General features: G+C 37.3%; 1 pseudogene; it reads left to right on the top strand.

Annotated features, from left to right (window-relative positions):
* Nucleotides 1–2,920: 2,920 nt before the first annotated feature.
* The window catches only part of LOC114232538 (KRR1 small subunit processome component homolog), a 32,689-nt pseudogene continuing 17,325 nt past the window's right edge, over nucleotides 2,921–18,284 (top strand).

The raw sequence follows: 18,284 nt of genomic DNA, 5'->3' as shown, positions 1-18,284 counted from the left end.
AATTTGAAATATAAAAAAATCCAAATAAATAAGTTTGTATGAAAAGAAACTCCAGTTTTTTATTCTACTGCCATGCTTTGTAAAATCTGGGGTATTTAAAAAATTAAATCCTGAGTAGAATAAAGGAATTGAGAAAAAAGCAAGCGAGTACAAAGGGTTAATGCCCATTTGGAATGTCTTACCTATATAATGGACAGCAATATGGTTAATAGTTTTTTTTAGTATATACCATATGCTAGGTGGGCACACTTTTAAGTACTTAACATATATTAATGGCCCTGTAAGATAGGTATTAATCATCAATATTATTATCATATCCATTTTACAGATGGGAAAAAAACAAGGAAAATAGAAGTTAAATAACTTGCCCAAGATCTCTGTTGCTTAGCAACAGAACAGAAATTTGAACCTAGGTAATCTGTCTGCCAAGTTCTTGCATTTGACTCTGGGGTTGACAGACTCAGGTAAAGAATTCCTCCAATTTATAGAAACCATTTATTCAATGTGGTCTTAAAGAAAAAATTGTATAGGACTTAAATTTTATTTTAGATATACATCAACGTTTATTGAATATGTTCAAAATGCAGAGCACTGAATAAGGTATATTCAGTGATGAGGATAAGATATATAAGGTGGTAAGGGAGGTAATGCATGACTGGCTGTTTCGTAGGGTATAGAGGGTTTTCAAAAGAAATTTCTAAAGGTTTTTGTTATTAGAAGAGGGAATTTGATTAGCAGTTAATAGAAGGCTTGACAGATGTTGCCTTTTACTTATATCTGAAAAATAGGTTATATTTCAGTGGACAGAGATGAAAGAACTAGGGGTCAATGGAAGCAAAGATTTTGTGGCAGAAATAAACTATATTTTACTAAATACAATGAAGAACCTGTTACTCTATATTAGGATTTGTGGAAGAATAGAAGAAGAAGAATGTGGAAAGAAATATGAGGGCTAAGATGTGCCAATTAAACTATCCTGTTTTCTCCCGGTCTTAATTAATTAAGAGTCCATTCCCTAATCGTCACACATACACTAGCAGCACCAAATTTACATGAAGTTTCTAGAAGGACCAAAATACCTCAAACAATTCAGCAGGGTCAGTTTTTGAAATGAGTTACTGTAAGTGTCCCCCCACCCTGCCCCACCAGAATTGTGAACAATCAAAGACAGAGCCATAAAAAATCTACTTTCCTTGCTTTGTTTATAAAATCAAAATCACAGGAGAAAGATATTTCAGAATGAGACTTTAGAAAGGGAAGGGGATTAGGAATGGCCATGAATGTGAGCTGAGAGTTTCTGGACCACTATCTATGCTGAATTACAATTCTCACTCCACTGCAAGAGCAACACAAGCTCGCAATAATCTATTGCTAACACAATCCTGTTAGGTGGTCACAGTGATTTCAAAATGTCATAAGTGTTCGCTTCTACAATAAAATGTTCATGCTTTCTGATTACCACTAAGTAGGTAGAGGTGGTTCTTTTCCATTTTCTTATTTGAAAGAATATTTATGAGTTTAAAAAATATAAATGCAATTTCAAGTCTAACTAATGTGAAGCTATTCCAGTCCAACACACGATACTTAACAGAAATAAGCTAAGGCTGTGAGGCAAGGTTATCCATACTTTTTGGCTCTTAAATCTCCTTGTTAAAACATCTCTTCAAAAGAACATGTTTTATGTATATACAGTGCTCACTACAACACGGCATAGGAGAGTGCTCTGTGCATTTGCTATCCTCACGGTATTCCTTGTTATTATTTTGGTCAGTAGCAGCAGATTTCCCAGGCCACATTGCAAAAGTCATACCTTCCTGGTCATTAATGCCTCCTAAGGTGGTGCTGGATTCATGAAGTCTGACAAGGCAGAATTTGGACAATATTCTGTGCAAGGCCAGTGAGTTTTGTACTAGTTACTGGGAATCCATTTATTTGCTGCCAAAGCCTTTAATTTTCTGTGTTAAACCACAACAGTAAAAATGGCCAACCCAAATTTTCTCTATCACATAAAAAACACAAATTACCTTTTTAAAGCACATGTTTCTTATTCTTTCTTATTTTCTTTCTTACTATATCATTTTCTCTAGGGGGCGAGAAAGTGGTTCAGAGAGTCCTGTCTTTGAAGTGATTTTAATCTTTATTCTATCTAGTTCTTTCCTGGACTCATTTAATCTGCTTGATTTTTTTAAGTTATGATTATATCCTCCAGATATTAATTCATGACATCCTTCCAAAGAATTGTTCATTAAAATCTGAGTTTTACACTTGAATGCTGGCTTTTTAACTACGAAATCTGCCATAATTATAAATATCTATCTTGCCAAACCTCAGAATTATTGGCACTTATGTAAAGTCAAGAAATTAGAGAATAATATTAACATTGAAGTTAGCTCTTCCTTTCATTTGGATGAAGTGAAATTCACACATCTATACTTATATATATTTAAATAAAAGAATCTCCTTTAGCTTCTTTCAATATGTTACACTGTCATTAGAACTCTCTTTTGAAAGATACCCAGGGGAGACCACATCTAATTTAAACTTCATGGCAGGAAAGACATCAGGAAACTTCAGATTCATTATTTAGCTTGATTATCTGAAAAGACTGAGGAAAAGTTCCTGTGATATTGGGCTCTGATCTACCCCAGGTGCCCGATAGCGATAGCTTTCCCTCTTTTTTTTTTTTTTTTTAATGAATTATCAGGTAAAATTTTATCAAAAGGACAAATCATTTATGAAAAGTTGGAACACTGTGCTAGCTCATAAGTTAAAGCTTTGCATCAGCAAAAACCATAACTTCTAAATTTTGTTGACACTAACCATGTAAGAGTGTGCACCCTGGGACAGGAGTGAATGTGTCTAGGGTTCAGTGCTAATCTGTGCCCAGTCTGTACAGCACAAAGCAAAGACTGAGGAGTGGATGAGGAAGGTCCACAAAATACGAGTTCCACTGAAGTGTACTGTGTTGGAAGGGAAAATAGACATATCACGGTATAGTGGGAAGAGGGCAGATTTGCTCAAGGATACAGGATTCGAATATGGCAAAACCATGATTCAAATCCAGGTCTGTTGGGGGCCAAATTTATATTATGTACCTGAGCCTCCATTTCATTTTCTTTAAAATGAGAATAATAAAGCCTACAGCAATAGGCCTGATCTGAAGTTTAGATAAGATGTTATCCACCATTTATTGAATGCTGCCAGTTTACTGTTTTCATTTAATACCAAGTGTGCCCTGGGGACCAGAACTGAAAATTAGCCAGTGTTCTTCAATGATTGAATCAAACCCATTGCCACTAGAAGGAAGCATGAAATGAAGCCCATTGTTCACAAGCAGATAGCCTTCAGCTTCTTACCCGTAGGCTGGTGCTTCATGTCTTCCTTGGAGATAATTAAATGGGAAATATAAGCTTGGGGCCTTTGCACTGAACTTCTGCGTTGGGAGGACTGACATTCAACATCACAGGATAGTTTTGGTAAGTATCATTTTTCTCCTTCCAGCATAAAAAGAGAGAAGACTTAACCAGGTTTATGTACTCCCTCTTATTTCCACAACAGATTTCATTTCAAACACCTTGGCTAAACCTGAGGTTGTCTATCCAATATTACATGAAGGGTTACACTGGCGAACCTCTTCAAATCTCATATTAAGAAATCCTCAGTCTTTGCAAACTGAGTAAATCCTTCATATTATTTTGCCTATTTGTTCCCATTTTAGCTTTAATAGAAAAAAATGAATTATTTTATTATGGCTTGCTATACAATTTATCAGATTTATAGTTAATAAAATATCTATGGTTTTAGGACCACCAACTCATAATATTTTTGATTTTCAACATTACCCATTTATCATCTCTTTATGTGGGGTCCACAGTAAGCACTGTATTTATTCATAATAATGTATATATTTTATTAATATTTATTAACTTAACATATATTATATTAATTAGTGTGCATCCAGAAATCTTCAGAGTAAGAATAAAAACAATAAAGAAACAATTTGTTCTTTTTCTTGCCCTCTAAGCTCTTAGAGATGATTCAGAAAAGCATGACTAACAAGTAAAACTCTTCCTTTTATAATATTGTGAAATGAATTATGTCTTATATATCACAGCGCCCAACTCAGCTGTGTTATACTGTCATGCTTCAGTTTTCTGAGAAAATAACAAAACTCCAGTGGTAATAGTATATTAAAAACCACAGAAATGGGGTTGAGTGGAGAGGCTTAAAGTATACATCATTTTGGTACTGCTGTTTGTTTCACTCTGCTGATGACATGAGATTATATTACAAAGGTCAGTCTTATTGTGTTAATTTTTTTTTTTTTGGAGAAGGTAGACTGATATACTTATGTATTAAAGGACTTCAAGGAAAAATAAAGTAAGCCAAGAGTCATTAACACTCAATTAAGAGAAGAACAAATGCATCTGAGGCTCTCTAGATATTTCGTTGGCCTTGTGACTCCATGTTTCTAGGGATGCTGTTGCCAAGATTTGCCAATATAGACATGACAGGAAAAATTGACTGCTAGGTATTAGGAGAAATGGCTTATTTAAAGAATGAGTCATAAGTCATAGGAAAACTGTAATATGGTAATGTGAACATATGAAATTAATGAGACTATCCCAGCGAAAAGTAGAGTAAGAGTAATAGAATTCTATTATAGTTATTGTTGTTGGTTGTGTTCAGCTATAAGAACTCCACTTTCTTCTAATTCTTCCTGATTTTGACATGGTCACAAGTGAATGATCTTTGCTATAATCTGTGCCTTTTGTATTTTTTCCCCCTACTTTCTATAAAATCAGGTGGGAGGGAGTTACAAAAATGCAGTTCAATCCAAATAGTTATCAGAAACTCCAGGAGGAATCCTATATTTGCTTATGAATTCATGTTTATTTGCATTTGGATTGTTTTTGTTTCTTCTCTGTTCCATAGTCTTCTGCTGGGGCCATCAAAAAGTTGTTTATATGCTGTGTCATCTTCTTCTTTGTCTGGTCCATATATTTGTTCACACTAACTTCCACATGTCTCATTCTCCAATGCTTAAGACCTGGAGAGATGATATTTCACTGCTTTGCTTTTGATTTATTCTATTACCCATGTTATGAAGTAGAATTACCTCATTTCCTCAATGTAGCAATGTTCATATTAAAATAGTCCACAAAACAAACAAAAAAATAGGCCACATATTCATGACTATCCATTTGCAATTTAATAATTGTGGAAACTTTGTATTTCTTTAAAATTATTTTAATTTGAAAATTGAGATTGAGGTTGAAGGCATAGCTTCTTAGATGCTATAACTAGCCCTCGATGACCCACAGTGTATGTCTGATTTATTATGCAAATAAAGAGGCAGAATAATGTATTCTGTTTAATCATGCAGAATTTCTTTTTGTTTGATGGAGTGTCCAGGCAACAAATGAATATTATATGAGTCCAAAATCTACTTCAGAACAGATCTTTATATGGGGTTGTAAGATTAAGGCGCCAGAACTGTGATTTACAGAAACCACTCGGTCAATTTTAGAAAACAGTTTGTCTTTAAACAACTGAATTTTATAATGAGAAAATTACCCAAAGCTTTTAGCTACTCAGGTTATTTAAGTGAAATATGAATTCATCCATTATGAGCTATAAAACCCATTGATTACTTGACTTGATTACTTAAACCTTGCAGTCTGAGAATCTTGTGGGACTGATATATCTGCCCTTCACCCGGAATGTATTATTGAGGAATGATTTTATGATACTGCAGCATTTCAGATAGGCCCTGTTCTCTCAACAAACAATCGGAGATAATTCACATAGGTGAACGATACTATATTTAGAGGCTAGCAGTGTTTCTTGGCAACTGTTAACCATTCCCACGCCAATGCCAAAACTCACATCTCCAGTCTAAAACCTGACCTCAGTGGAGAAACAGGAATAATTTTGTTTCTAGAATTTTTTTTTCAGGGTTCAAATACCTTTCAGCAAAATTATCTTTTTTTGATAAGAGCTAATACACGTCAGAGAAAAGTACTTGGGAAGATGAAGAATACATGTATCACTGCTAGGAATAGGTTGATGAGGGCTGTTTGGAGCAGTGAAAACAAATATTGAAAATTTTCTTTATTCCTTTATGCTAACCTTTAGGGTAGTTATTATGATCCTTATTTTATAGATGAGAAATATTCAGAGAAGTAAAGTAACATTTCAAAGTCATTTGACTGCAAAATAGCAGGATTAGGATTTCAAAATGGATTTTCCTTCCTTTGAGTACTCTTTGTGAAGAAGCATCAATGATTTCAGAACTTGATTTTTAAAAACCATGAGAATCATTGTAAAAGTTTTACATATATGTAGAAATACAATATATATGAAAAGAACCACCATGAGTATAAAATTTGCACTAATATATTGTTAACATGCCAATATATTATGGGCCTACATAATGGACAGTTATCTTCTAGTTCACTTAAAAAATCAGAGCACTATTTATGATGAAGTTAGTTAAGATTGCAATGTTCCTTGAAATATTCCTAAAACCCAGACTTCTTCCAGATTTCATGCTATCTCTACAGACCATGAGAGATTGATCAGTTCTTTCAAGAAGAATATATTGAGGCTTATTTTTTGAACAAACAAAACAAAACATCCAAGATATAATTTGCGCTTCAATTGTCAGATTTTAAAGTTGTGTGAGTTGTAATGTCTGAAGGGAGCCAAGGCCAAGATTAACTCATGATGTTTTTAAAATAATGATGACCATCTGCCATCCAGTATGTTTAATGTAGAACCAATCTCTGAAAATTGCTCCTCATTACTGAAATAACAATAATGCAGAGTGTTGGGCAAATTATGTTCATTTCCTTGCTACATCTTAAAGAACCTTTGATGCTTCAGGGCCATGGCTCCACTAACTGTTCAATAGATTTGAAAACAATTCTGGGTATTGACCACATCCAGTCTTGTCTCTGTGCTTCATATTTTGGGGGTAATTCTTCCTTAAGACAGCTAAATGGAGATAATTTTAGCTTTTAGAAGTTCATCTACTTCTACTACACTATTCTGACTTGATGTTATTTTTTTTCCTGTTTGTATAATTAGTTGCCATAAGGATGAATGAGCTTCTTTGTTCTATCTGATGGGTAGGTTTCTGGTTCAGTGATTTGGGGAAGAAAAAAGATTTCATAAAAATCCCATAAATTTCCTTGTTTAAAATGAGTCCAAGAAGAATAGGAATGAAAAATAGATCCCATGATGATGGTTGCCCAAATGGCTCTTGCTTGTCCACTTTCTTCTCTGAGCATAGCCTTCTTCCCATGGTACCACATGTGCCGTCCTTGGGAAGCACCAGATACTGAGAAAGAAAAGCATAAATGGAGCTTGTATAGGATCCAATGGTTGGTCAAGGTAATGTACCGTTGACTTTATCCATTACACTGATCTCTCTTAGAATAGAGAACACTGATGTTTTGCTTTTGTACCTATAGTGCCTAGCACGTAGTAAGAAGTCAATAACTTTGATTTAGAGAATGAAAGTGACAGCCCCAATCTCTTTCACTCTCTATATAGGTATTCTCATACCAACAGTTTGTGACTTCTTATGCTTAGCTAACCATGCTCAGTGAAGTTTGTTGGAGAAATTACAACAACGTTTGGGGTAATTCTATGTGTTGTCAAAACAGACAAATTTGGTGGAGCTGTGGTGGACGGATGCAAAGAGGGAGGAATAAATTGCAATGGATTCTTTAACAGACATATGAGCACAATAAGGAAGGCATAGCCAGAAACTTTCAAAAGGGATTTGAAACAAATACCTATTTCAGTGACCTCACAGGGTTATTACAAAGAGTCCATGCTTTGAATCATATGAAGAATAATAAATGTGCCAAATAGTATGGTGGGGGTTTGAAGTTGCTAGTTAATCACATGCATTTCCCTCCAAATTCTAAAACAATGGGGCTAGCTTTAGTTCTGCCTATTTTGATTTAAGAACATAGCAGGAAATGAACTTAGAATGGGTTTCCTAATAGAATCTCTCTCCTCTCCAAGTCTAAGATTCAGGTGGGGAGACTGCATCTGCAAAGCACCCACTTACCCAACTGGCAACATAGAATAATGTGGCCAACCCACACCTTATTATGCACAGAAAGGCCAAGACTCCAAGATTCATATTTAGCCTTTAACATATTGGTCCTGCCTAAAAGAGAAATAAGGACCAATGGCTGTAGTATTTGAGCATTCTCACCAGTCAGATAAATTGTTTCCCCTCCACAGGGAGAAGCTGTTAAGAGAGTGAAGAAGGGGGAGACTCTTTATCCCTCTTACTTCTGAGCAATAGAAGTTCTCATATATAGGTTGGCAGGAATTAGGGGGAAAGAAATGGTTTCTATCATTATTTTCCCCATCATCATTGTGGCCTCCTTCCTCTTTTCAGTGACTCAAGATTCAACACTTCATGAGGATCTTCTAAGCAAAGGCTTGGAGACCTGGAGGACTGCAGGCATTTTCCCAGTGAGTAGAGGAGCCGTGGTGGGAGCTTATAGCATAATTCCTCTCTGGCTACTACAACCTATTCTAATTACACCAGACAGGAAACTTTAGAGCCTGGTTGTTCCCTTCTCTGCACGTCTTTCCTAGTCCTCTACCTCCCTAAGAATTCCCAAACCCTGTGCGAAAGTATTTTATATCTTTTATAAGCTGTATGAGTATAAAACCTTTAGAGAAATGTTCTTCACAGATTGAGGTCTCTGGATCCTCATAATTGACAAAGACCACCACATAAAGGACACAGGGCTACAGAATTTAATTTTTGTAGTACTGTTTAAGTAGTCTCTCTCTTTCTCTTCCTCTTTCTCTCCTCTTTCTCTTTCTCTCTCTCTCTCTCACACACACACACACACACTCACTCTCACACACACACACACACAGCCAAAACTGTATGATTTATAAACCTTTCTACATAAATGTGGATTGGAGGTGTGTGGGGGGAGGGGGGCATTCAAATATCATTATTTATTATGGATCCACATGACAACAGCAGCTACAATTATAAACCCATTAAGAGATAATTGACAACACAAGTGCACTGACATTGTGTTCCACTTGTTTCAATTGTGTTTAATAGACTGGCATTCCATATTTTTCACAGTGAGGCTTCTAATCAAGGCATGCATAATCTTCTACTTAACTGTCTTTGCTATCCTCCAGAATAAAATGTAGTTTGTTTTAGGGAAATTCAGTAGCTGTTAGAACCAACCAGGCATATTTCAAAATTTGGAATTGTGACTTGGTCATATTTTCTAATGTATCCAGTGGCTTTGATTGTCATTTGTAAAAACACTGTTTAACCAGTGATTCTTTTCTTTAAAAATATATTTTATTGATTTTTTACAGAGAGGAAGGGAGAGGGATAGAGATTAGAAACATTGATGAGAGAGAAATATCTATCAGCTGCCTCCTGCACACCCCCCCACTGGAGATGTGCCCGAAACCAAGGTACATGCCTTTGACCAGAATCGAACCCAGAACCCTTCAGTCCACAGGCTGACACTCTATCCACTGAGCCAAACTGGTCAGGGCTCTTTTTTTTTTAATATACTTTTATTGATTTTAGAAAGAGGAAGGGAGAGAGATAGAGAGATAGAAATATCAATTGGCTGTCTCTTGCATGCCCCCTACTGGGGATTGAGCCAGAAACCAGGGCATGTGCCCTGACCTGGAATAGAACCATAACCTCCTAGTTCATGGGCTGATGCTCAACCACTAGGCCATACCAGCCGACTAGCCAGTGATACTTAAGCCTGACTGCACATTAGAATTACCTGAGAGGTTTTTAACAACCACAACTACCCATGATTCAATTCCAGAGCAATGTAATCAGAATCTGTAGAAGTAGGGCCCCAAGAAAGATTCTAATCTGCACCAGAATTGAGAATCACTAACATAGACTAAAGGTCGGCCATTTTTTTTCCCTGTAAAGAGGCAGTTGAGAAATATTTTAGGTTGTGCCGCCACTACTCAACTCTGTCACAACTGTGCCGCAGTGCCATGGAAGCAGCCGTAAACAATAGGTTAGTGAATGAGTACAGCTGCATCCCAGGGACACTTTACAACTGTGACATTGTGATTTATAATAAGAAATATATATTTGGTCTTCCCATTTCTGGCACAGAGCTCCTAAAACCCTTGACATGTCCAAAGTGAGGAAAATATAAAGTGTCTTTTGTTATGTTAGTGAGGGGGCTTTGGAACACACCTAAGGATGGGGGTTGGTTGCCAGGAGAACCATTCCTGGGACTAGATGGTTGGAACTTTTAGTTTCACTCTCCTGACTTCTGGGGAAGGAAGAGGGACCAATGGCCATTGGCCAATGATTTAATCAAGCATGCCTATGAAATGAAGCCTTCATAAATGGGGTTTGGAGAACTTCCATGTTAGTGAACCTGTGGAGATTGGGGTAGAGTGGTGTGCTCCTGGGGGCATGGAAGCTCCTTGGCCTTTCTCCATACCTTGCCCTATGATCCCTTCCATCTGGCTGTTTCTGAATTATCTTTTTATAATAAACCAGTGATCTAGTAAGTAACATGCTTTTCTGAGTTCTGAGCTGCTCTAGCAAACTCATTGAACCTGAACACGGGGTGATTAGTACCTACAATCTATAGCCAGTTGGTCAGAGGTAACAATTTGGGCTTGGGACTGGCCCCTGAAGTATATGTGCATTGGGAGAAAGTCTTGTGGTACTGTGCACTTAATCTGTGAAATCTTTGGAAGCCTACAGGTAGATAGTGTCAGAATTGAGTTAAATTCTAGGACATGCAGCTGATGTCACAGAAAATTGCTTGGTGTGGGATTCCTCCCCCAATCTCTCTCTCTCTCTCTCTCTCTCTCTCTCTCTCTCTCTCTCTCTCTCTCTCTCTCTCACACACACACACACACACACACACACACACACACACAAATACCTTGTAATTGGGTTCCAGAACCATTTCAATAATCTAAGGCAGCAAGCCATATTTGGCTTGACATTAAGGATTTGGATATTTGGATTAGCAACCCATTAATTCTGATTTTAGCCTCAGAATGCAGCAACTCATTTAATAAGTGAGCACCCGCCACTATGTGTTGGCAGCCAGCAAAATATACTGAAGAAAGCATTAGTTTTATAGTAAAAATAAATCTGTGTTCAAAACCTCGCTTGCACTGCCATTACATGCTGTGTAGAAATACGGGAATGTCACTTACTACAGCTTCTTCACTTCTAAAATGGAAATAACAATTCTTAAGTCAAGGGGCTATGGTGCTGCCTGATTTCTCATGAAAATGCAATAATTTCTCTAGCTAATAATACCTCACATTTATTGAGTATTTTCCCTACAGCAGGCACGGTTATCATCATTTCATATTCGTCATGTTATTTCATTCTTTCTGAAAAAGATAAAAATGGCACAGCCTTGCCTTCAATGAATTGTCACCACAATGGAGGGAAAATATATTCACAAACTGCTACATTTCAAGAGGGAATGTGATTAAGCTGTAAATGCTAAAAGATTTGCAACGATCTAGTAGGTGTTGAGGATGGAGAGATCACATATAGATGGGTTAATTAAAATTTTCAGAAAAACGCCTGGCAACTAAAGGCTGGGTATAATTTTATTTTGCAGATCTGGGAGATGGAGAAAGAAGAGTCTGGGAGAAAATAGGTGTGGGAGTGGAAAAACATGGGATGTGTTTAGGGATGGAGGCCTGGAGTATGGAGTTGCACTAGCGGAGTAGAAGGTGATAATGCAGGAACCTTAGCTTAGAGTCAAAATATGCAGCACAGTGATTTCCAGGTTATGCACTTGAACTTCTTATAAATCAATAGAAAAATAGTTAAGGTTTTTAGAGGTGAGTGCTGTGCTTTGAGTGGTGATTTAGAAAGATTTATCTAAGTACTAGTAGCCCTGTGCATGAATCCGTGAGCGAGTAGCTCACTGCCGCGTGCCTCAGCTGGCTGCCCCATACTTCTGTAGCTCTCTGCTGGTCGTTATGCATCACGGCATAATGACCATTTGCATATTACCTCTTTATTATATAGGATTATTCCTTTATTATACTTATTACATAGAGTTGCAATAATTAAATGACTTGCACTGGTAAAACTCTTAGGACATTTTCTGGCAAAGAGTAAGTACTATGTAATTGTTAGGATTTATTATTATTCCATAAACAATATAGAATCATTTTCCAGGCTTTTTCTTATTTTTTTTATTTTTTCATTTGTCTAGTTTAACATAACTTTAGAAGAAATTATCGATGTATGTGCATCTACTATTCTTTACTGATTTTAAGGAAACAATGCCCAAACTTGGAAATAAGGCAAAGAAGATGGTGGTGACAAATCTGTCAATGTCATGCTGGTGCATTAGTAAGTCTGTCCACAGGTTATTGAACTTAGACCTAATGCCTTTGCTGTGGAGCCAGAGAAGGCTTTGAGCAAAGCAGAACCTGAGTGCATAGAAGTACAGCAGTGGAATATTCGATTGATTCAAAAAGGAGAGAGGAAACAGGAGCTCAGGTAAGCTTTTCAGCTAAGAAGTTAGGAGAATCTTAATGCTCCTATGGCAGCAGCCTTGTAAGGAAGACTATAGATTCAAGAGTCTCCATAAGTGTAATGACATTAAGAAGTAGAGGATGGCCCTAGCTGGTTTGGTCAGTGGATCGAGTATTGGCCCATGGATTGAAGGGTCCCTGGTTCAATTCTGGTCAAGGGCATGAACCTCAGTTGAAGGCTTGAGTATGTGGGAAGCAAGCAATCAATATGCCTCTCTCTTTGTATCTCCCCTTTCCTTCCACTCTGTCTAAAAATCAATGAAAAAAAATCATCCTGTGAGGATTAACAAGAAGAAGGAGGAGGAGGAGGAGGAGTGGGAGGGGGAAAAATAAGGAAGAAGTCTAAATCAGTGTTTTCTAAAAAGCAGAGTCATTAACAAAACCAGGGAGGTCTCAGGAAGGAGATGATTTGGCCTGAAATTGTGGTTGATTTGTGCATGAACCTCAGTTGAAGGCTTGAGTATGTGGGAAGCAAGCAATCAATATGCCTCTCTCTTTGTATCTCCCCTTTCCTTCCACTATGTTCAGTCGGAGGTATTCAGAGCAGAGCTGTCTTGCAGGCAGGTGGAAATGGGGGAAAAATCAAAATCAAATAGAAACCCTGGGATTCCATAAATAGGGTAACTGAAACCATGAGCAAGTTTCCATGCAGAGATTCCCTACTGCCTCTTCCTTTCCTGATGGCTCAAGATTTGGACAGGGCAAGGCCATGACATAGGATATGCTTGAATGTGCAAGAAGCCTAATTCTCTCCTGCAAATCACTAATCTATTCTGACTGTATGCCTAGGGGGCGTGTTTTCCTACCTGCCTTCATTTAGGGAAGAGTTTTACTTACTGCCCCTTTGAACTTATTTGTGTTTCATAGTGAACTACCATATTTTCCGGCGTATAAGACCCCCGACTTTTGAGAAGATTTTCCTGGGTTAAAAAGTCATCTTATACTCCAGAAAATATGGTAGTTAATTTTTCCTGTTTTCTCATTTCATGGTTGATACATTCGAAATACTTCTTTTTTACTCAAGGAGAACAAACACCAAAAAAATCTGAAGAAGTCAAAAACCATCAATCATGAAATATTAAAACGGGAACCTGTGTGAAAGTGAACACAGCTCTCTGCACTTTTTCCTAGGGAATTGTGGACTTATCAGTGGTAGTCTAACACTTAGCATTGATGAGAGCAGGCTGAAGGACTTGGGAACAGCATTGAAGGTAATTGATTATCAGGAAAAGTTTCTGAGATGAGTATTTGCACAACTTTTAACTGTGTGATGTAGACCAGATTACAGTAGACAAGATTAAAAAGAGGTGAGTTAGGAAGCTCTGAAAGTGGACCCTGAGATTGTAAATATTAAAAAATACATGAAAGATACAGCAGAAGTAGCATTGATATTGTTTAATAAAATTTTAGATAAGAGGAAGGACTTGTAGGAAGCATGACTCGAAGGCTGCCACATATTTTTAAACTTGGGTGGCTGAAGAATGGTGAACAATTAAACTTGTCAGGAAAGCTGGCAGGAGAAGATGAAAATTTGTTCTTTGTGCCTGAGAAAGGAGACCTTTGAACATGAATGTTAGAACCTGGTAAGTACATATAGAGAGAGGGGTGATGGTTATGAAGTGAAGATTAGGGAAAGCAGGAAGGCTTGGGTGGCTCTTTGTGTTGGATTTGAACAGAAGAAGGATGTCTTTCTTTTGCTGACACAATAACCATCTAAGCCACCAAAGGGCTCCACGCTCTCGTATAGTAAGAAAGTTTCCTGGGTCCAACTTCTAGGAAGTGTCATTACAAGAGACAGAGCATCTGTGGTGAGCCATTGTCCCAATGGAAACAACACATATAAACCAGAGGTCACTGCCTCAAGATCACCTGGGCGTGTGTACCTGCAAGGAGTGGGAAGCTCTTAGAAAACTGTAGGCCCTTTATTCAAAGCATATGGCATCTTCTAATATTGTTTGAGTGCTTCTTTTGTGCAATTTTTGTTTTGATTTTTAGGCAATTCAAGACTCCCCACAAAATGCTTGCATTTCCCCCTGCCCCAAACAATGTCTGCTAATATAACTGCAATAGATCAAGAAAAGTGCAGGCTTTGCTCTCCTCTCAAAATATCAGTAAGGGCCAACCTTCTGCATGTTATCTTGCTTTTCATTGAAAAATTTATTGTTTTTTTTTTTTTTTTTGGCGGGGGGAAAGGATGCCCCTTTTTATTGTTGTTGTTATTCTTTTAAGCTTTGTCCTATACCCACAAGTAGTCTAGCAAAAGGGACCACTTCTGACAATGGTTTGTGGTTGCATTAATTGTTGGATGGTACTACTTATTATGACCTCTATATTTTGGGTGACTGAAGTAAATCCTCCATTATTCTATGGCTACAAACCCCAGTTCCTCAAAAAAAAAAAAAAAAAAAAAAAGAACAGCTTACACCAAAACAAAGCAAAAATCCACAAAAAAGCAGCTAAACTAATGAATTCCTATATGACTATTTTATTTTTTATTTTATTTTATTTTATTTTTATTGATATCAGAGAGGAAGGGAGAGGGAGAGAGAGATAGAAACATCAATGGTGAGGGAGAATCACCGATTGCTGCCTCCTGTACACCTCCCACTGGGGATCAAGCCCACAACCCAGGCCTGAGCTGTTGACTGGAATCAAACCAGGGACCCTTCAGGCCACAGCCGATGCGCTATCCACTGAGCAAAACCAGCTAGGGCCCTATATGACCAGTTTACACAACTAATTAGTCATTAGTTATTGTAATTTACTCAATTCGTATTGTTATGTAGAATTTTTAGTTTGTAATTTATTTTAGCCCTTATTTATAATGAGTACTTTTATGAATTGTGCTAATGAAGCTGATACTGCTGTAATTATTTTTTTTTAGTTATACTCAATTTGACTTTATCTCTAGCTCTTTTGAAAAATCATCCTTTAAGTGAATAATGTCAGAACTTTTGTCCTCATAATCTACTACAACCAAGGTCTGTATCTTTACCCCTTTTTAAAAGCAGCAGTTGATGTGGTTATTTTTTTTAAATAACCCATTATTTAATTGAACTAATCAGATGGTGTTGCTAGCTAAAGGCACTTTTCTACTTCCCAAGGGGGATTTATCATCAGGCCAAAGAAAACCATTCCATTTTACAGAAACAAATACCTTCTATTATCTTCTCCACTCATTTTTTACTTGGATTATTAATTTTTGGAAGGTTTCCCAATTTAGTAACAATCTCCAGCTCTACTACCACTCAAAACATGTAAATCTTTACTTCTATTGTGTCTTTGCCTTTTTCCCTTAAAAAAAAAAAAAAAAAGAAGTAGCTTTTATGATGAGACAAATAGACAAATAGCCTCCCGAAGAGGGAGATTAAGGAAAACCCATCTCTATTTGTTGCATCCAGCGACTCCACAACCAGTCACCTTGTCACCAGTAATTATTATGTGGCAGCTCTCATTTCGGAAGGTTCCAGCGAATGGAATCACACCGATCCATCTCTAGCACCATCAGCACGTCAATGAAAATGAGTGAAATTGCAGGGGGGAAACATCCTGTGTCTAAAACAAAACAAACAAAGCACACAGGGTCCCTGAGAGGGTTTTTATCAGCACAAACAGTATCAGTTTGGCTCACTGAATTAGGAATAAAGAGCTTCTTGTTCTGGGTCGGTGTGTCATAAAAGCAGAATATACTGCCGCATGCCAGGTGGTGCTGGTGACAGCACTTTAAAAATATAGGTTCTCTCTTAGACTGAAAAACCCTTTGCTCACTTGAGACTTATGTTATCTTCATATATTTTGCCTCCTCATGGAGATGAACATGCTCACCTACTCCTCCTAACACTCAGCATTCCCTACTCTTATGTGAATCTAGCCCAACTCAAAGGGGTTTAAGCAAAGGGAATTTCTTGTACACCACCCTTCTCAAATAAGTCACTCAAATAGTTAATGAAAAGCCCACAACTGGAATTTGCCTTATACGTTAAAATATATATATATAAATATATAAATATATATATATATTATTGATTTCAGAGATGAAGGGAGAGGGAGAGATAGAAACATCAATGATGAGAGAGAATCATTGATTTGCTGCCTCCTGTACTTGATGGGATTAAGCCTGCAACCCAGGCATGTGCCCTGACCAGGAATTGAACCGTGACCTCCTGATTCATAGGTCAATGGTCAACCACTGAGCCATGCTGGCTGGGCTAGAGCCTTATAAATAGCTACATTCAGAACCTCAAGTAATGGCAATAGAGTTTAGTCTATTTTCCTCTATATATCAGATCTCTCCTCCTCTTGGGCTGAGTTCTCGGGCTGTATTCTATGATGGTGCATGCAACCCCAGGTATTTATCTTATCAGCTGAGCACAACCAGTAATCCCCACACCTGCATTCCATTGGCTTGGGCCCCAGACCCATCTCTGAAACAGTTGCTCCAACTGGATTGCCTGGTGTGCATCTAGTTGACCAGACACAGGCCATTTGTCAAAACTTGAGATGAAAGTAGAAGAGAGATGGTTTCCCATTGGAAAACCAGAGTGCGGTTATTGGTATATGGGTGAATAGATGCCAAACACACAGAAGCAAATGTCAACTATCTACAAGCCTTTGAAATGCTTTAACCAGTGGCCTCTCTTGACTTCATTTGTGAAAAAAGCCCCTTTCAGTCCTTGGGCAGAGCAAATCCCTCACTGTGAGACACTTTCATAGCACCCAGATGGGTTCGGGCCATCCCCCTTATTACACTGTCACGTTACTATTTCCTAAGACATCTTTCTTTCCCATAGAACTGGGAGATCCAGGAAGACAGAAAAAAAAAGTGCCTTTCTTTTCCTCTTGTACAGACTAGGACGGTGTTCCTATAATAGAGTCTCAATGCATGATTTGGCAAATGACTTAATAGTTGATTTTCATATATTTAGACCATTGGACTTTGGTTGTCATTTTATTTTCTTGTAATGAGTCCAGGCTTTTCTTCTCCTGAGAAGACTGGGCTGATGGTTTTTACTTCTGTCTATTTGCAACCAGTAAATCACTAAGAAAAACTTTACATCCACTTCTCCACGAAGTCTTTCTTATCGATTATTGCCTATTTATTACGTTTTTCAATTGATAATATCATTCTTGCTATTTTGGCACCATTTTATGTGTTTTTATAGTATGTGCAATCAACTACATTGAAATACCATAGTATACCTCATGTTCTTCTCTAACTTTTGGAGTCATTACATTAATGCTTTGATAACATATGGCATATTGAAAAATATGAAACACTAAATATGTGTTAGTGACATAAACTAAAATGCCAGTAGTCAAAGGTGCATATAGGTGCCATCTCTTCATTTCCTAATTTTCTACAACAGTTATGATTTATGTATGTAGTTAGAAAAATTTAAGGTTTTTTAAAAAATCCAAGGGGATAATTTGGTTATATATTATTTATGTTTACTCTAATATTATAATTTTGACATTATCAGTTTTTCTGGTGTGTGTGTGTGTGTGTGTGTGTGTGTGTGTGTGTGTGTGTGAGATTATATAAGATTTCTAAAGATAAACTACCAATCAACTTCTGGTCTTAGGTATTTCAAATTCTGAATTATTGGCCTCTCAAAATTTTGTTTGGCTAATCCTCACCTGAGGATATGTTTTCTTTTCTTTTCTTTTCTTTTTTTTTCGAGAGAGTAGATGGTAGAAAGAGA

Source organism: Eptesicus fuscus, chromosome 17 (genome assembly GCF_027574615.1).
Source record: "Eptesicus fuscus isolate TK198812 chromosome 17, DD_ASM_mEF_20220401, whole genome shotgun sequence".
NCBI lineage: Eukaryota > Metazoa > Chordata > Mammalia > Chiroptera > Vespertilionidae > Eptesicus > Eptesicus fuscus.
This window is presented reverse-complemented; position numbering and strand designations above follow the sequence as displayed.